The following is a 4,210-nucleotide window of genomic DNA, read 5'->3' on the forward strand; positions in this document are numbered from 1 at the left end:
ATGTGAAGTACGTAGTGTGTTTAACTGCGTAGTATGTGATTTAGAGTATGTGAGAAGTTCCTGGATGGTTTACTCCAGGGGTGTCAAACATGCGGCCCGCGGGCCAGAACCGGCCCACCGAGAGGTCCAGTCTGGCCCAGTTTCCTTCTTCCTCTTTTCCTTCCTTCCTTCCTTCCTTCCTTCCTTCCTTTCTTCCTTTCTTCCTTCCTTCCAATCTTCTTTTCCTTCCTTCCTTCCATCTGTCCTTCTTCCCCTCCTTCCTTCCTTCCTTCCTTCCTCCCTTCCTTCCTTCCTTCTTTCGTTCCTTCCTTCATTCCTTCCTCCCGATCTTCTTTTCCTTCCTTCATTCCATCGGTCCTTCTTCCCTTCTTTCCTTCCTACCTTTCTTCTGTCCTTCCTTCCATCTTTCATTCCTTCTTGTCCTTGCTCCCTTCCTTCTTTCCTTCCTTCCTTCTTGTCTTCTCTTCTCTTCCTTCCATCTGTCCTTCCTGTATTCTCCTCCTTCTCCTCCATCTTTTCCTTCCGTCCTTCCTTGTGAAGTGTGTTACTCACTACGGCTAACTTGAGTGGCTCCGAATTCTCAGGAACAAAACTTTAAACAGGTGTTATTTGGACAGATTAGCGTCACATTGTGGATCTAAAGGGATACTTTACTTTCTTCCTTAAAAGGTTAGACATGTGGATAAAGTGTGTAGGATGGAAGTATGCGGTTTCGAACACAGCCCAGGTTCTTAAGAGTGGGCCTATGTGCTCAAATGGTTTCATACTATTCCACCGATCAATAGTTGGTCGTAGTAATATACCAAGAAGCAAAAGCAAAGAAGAAGACGACTCATAACAAGCAGCCATTAATGCAAAACACATGAATTAATTAATTTGGTTTATTTAGCAGATAAAACCCAACAACAGTATAATTGATGACTGTATAAAATGATCACATAATGTTTCTCCCTCTGCTGGGCATTTTGGGTAGTGTGATTATGTTCTGTCTGTGTTTTGTCCCTCGCAGGCACCTGTTGTTCTGCAGGGTCACTCTGGGTAAATCCTTCCTGCAGTTCAGCGCTATGAAGATGGCTCACTCTCCGCCGGGTCACCACTCTGTGACCGGCAGGCCGAGCGTTAACGGCCTTTCGCTGGCCGAGTACGTCATCTACAGAGGAGAGCAGGTCAGCAGCTTTACACATTTATTAACAGGCTTTCATTTTTTAATGGGCTTCATTGTGTTTTAGTGTCATTTGTTATTTAATCTCAGCAGTGTTGAAATGACTTCCCTGGCAGATCCTTTCTTCTCTTCTCTGTTTCCAATAATTACTTTAAAACACCTTTCACATCTGATTGTTCAACTGATTGATTGACAGCATCTTAACAATTGGGAACAATTGGAAAAAATAACAACTGTAATTTAAGCAAACTTTTCCTGATTTAAAAAACAAGTAGGGAGCTAAATAGATAATGCATCAAAAAATAACTTTGAACGAGCCTCAACTGCACAAACTGATAATCAGCCTTCATTTCTTTACACAAACACATTCATTAAAAGAATAAATCTTACAGGCCCCTAAAAATATAACAGCACAAACAACGCTGAGCATTTCCTTTACCATCATGTAATGCAATGAGAGACGTAACGCTGGACTTTTAGTGTGTCTTCGTCTGCATCATGTTCCTCCAGTCAGCTAGCTAGCAGGCTAACTTCACTCTGTGTTTCATGTTCAACTTCAACATAGAGCCCCTCCTAGTGGCTGAAAGTGAAAATTGCTCTCCAGCAGCCGTTATTGAAGCCTTTATACTGAACTACACAGCTCAACTCTTCATTCATTTTTTTCAAATAAAAAAACAAACAGAAACGGCTACAGCACAAAGGTCAACGTTAGACCTGAAAAATACTCATTTGATTTTAATGACACATTCCTGTAAAAAAAGAACATTACTTACTCTTTTGTCATTATAAAGACAAAATTAAATAACCTCCATGTGTGGAAACACTGAGGTATCATTTATGTCGACAGGCAATCTGAAGCTCCGTCTCGACCTTTGGCTCCTACAGCCGTCAGGTTAGCGTCAGTTTTCCTCTGAAGGCAGAGCGTCGCCTCCTCAGACTCGCCTCCTACATAAAGCAGCAGGATGTATAAGTGGGCAGCGCCGCTCGAGCTCAGACGATTGGACATGTAATGTCTTTTCTGGAGAAAACGATAAGCTTGCACAGAAGTGGCACTTCAACAATCCGGCGTGAATAGATGTCCACTCAAGCAATCAGCGGCATTTTTTAGTGTGTTGAAATTAGATGCGGTGGTCGTCTTCAAAAGGAGCGGGACTGAAAAGATGAAGAGGAGCGTTATAACAGCTGCCGGCTGCACTTCACTGAGCTCCGTCCTTATTATCATCACATTTTTCTGTCTTTCAGTCTTTTTTCCCTAAAAGTGCAAAGATAGTGGCAGAGATGCTGCAGGGAGGTTTAATATGTGACTGAATTCAAAAGGTCACAAGTTGATTTGGCAGTATTTTAGTGTAAAGATCATGTTGAATTAGAAGATTACACAAAAACAGGACATAAGATATTGATGAAATGATTCTCAAAGACTCTGCGTTTGGTTGAAGTGTCACACAGAGCTGCCCCGTCATGATTCTGCTCTTCTAATTAACCTTCCTGTCGTGCTCCCGGGTCAAATTGACCCATCTGTTTTGACTGTTCCTTCTTTCCTTCCTTCCTTCCCTCCTTCCTTCCTTCCTTCCTTCCTTCCATCTGTGCTTCCTCTCTCCTTCTCTCTTTCTTTCCTTCTTTTCTTTCTTCCCTTCCTCCATCTCCCTTTCTTCCTTCTTTTGTCCTTCCTCCACCCTACCTTCTTTCCTTCCTTACTTCTTTCCTCTGTCCTTCCTTCCTTCCTTCTTTCCTCCCTCCCTTCCTTACTTACTTCTTTCCTCCATCCTTCCTTATTTCCTTTCCTCCCTTCCTTCCTTCTGTCCTCCATCCCCATTTCTTCCTTCTGTTGTTCCTTTCTCTCTCCTTCCTTCCTTCCTTCCCCCCTCCCTGCCTTCTTTCCTTTACTCCCTTCCTCCCTTCCTTCCTTGACTCAAACACAACAGGAGGGTTAAGACAATTATATAACACCAAAATGTTAAAATTTCAACACAAATTTCAACAAGTGGAGCTCAACAAAATTTAAAGAGTCATGATGTTTTTCAATTTATGCTTCGGCAAAAGGTCTCAGTCGTCTCCATGGTAACCAGACACTATCCTCCAGCCGGGCTTGTTTAGTCTCATTATATCATCTAAAGATACGGACCAAAACTTCCTAACCCTTTATAATAAACACTACACAGTTCATTTTATAGTGAGCAGCAAATCAAGATTTCGGTCACTAACTGATCATCATTTGTGTCAGTTTTTATTTTCTAACTGAACCTTTACGCAGGTCCGTTCACACGCTCACAGCCTCTCTGCTGCCCACAGGCCTACCCAGAGTATCTGATCACCTACCAGATCATGAAGCCTGAAGCAGACGGATGAGGAAGAGGATGAAGAAAGTGTTGAGGACATTACAAAGAAATGCAGAAGAAAGAGTGCTCGTCGACGTTCATCAGTCGAGCGTTTGCTTTACTAACTGCTGCATGCACAAACTTTATTTATACAATGTATAAAAACATGTAGGGTTTTTAATCAGATGCCTGTTTTTTGGTTGTTGTTTTTTTTTTGGCTGTTTTTTCTATTGTTAGTCTTTTGCACTTTATTAACGACAGGTTGTATCATGATGTGATGTGATGTGACTGTTCGGTTTTGTCTTTTTGTCACGTATAATCGTCCAGTGATTCAGGGTACAGCTCTTCACCAGAGGATGTGTCAGTTTCATCAACGCTCAGAAGTCATCGGATAAAACTAATCATCAAATGGGACAAAAAACAGGGACATTTCCAGAGAAGGGAGGCTTGTTTTAAGTTTAACCAACATGCCTTTGTTTACATTTTTCTTTACCTTGAATGCTTTTAAAATATTTATAACTCTATGGGTCTGATTTACTAAAGGTTTGCGCGTGTAAAAACGTTTGCAAACTCGCCCACGAATGTGCTTCTGATCTACTCACACGATGCACTGAGATAATACACACTGTCCATTTAGTACGTTTGCCATAATGAATATGTAATATGGGACATTTTTACCCCAGTGTGCAAAATACAGGGAGGAGAAAATGTTAAAGACCGTGTAAAGTGAATT

The 4,210-nt window shown here is 41.7% G+C and overlaps 1 pseudogene; it reads left to right on the forward strand.

Annotated features, from left to right (window-relative positions):
- Positions 1-3,508, forward strand: part of LOC128381825 (poly [ADP-ribose] polymerase tankyrase-2-like) — a 24,284-nt pseudogene extending 20,776 nt beyond the window's left edge.
- Positions 3,509-4,210: the final 702 nt, after the last annotated feature.

Source organism: Scomber japonicus, chromosome 20 (assembly GCF_027409825.1).
Source record: "Scomber japonicus isolate fScoJap1 chromosome 20, fScoJap1.pri, whole genome shotgun sequence".
NCBI classification, from domain to species: Eukaryota; Metazoa; Chordata; class Actinopteri; order Scombriformes; family Scombridae; genus Scomber; species Scomber japonicus.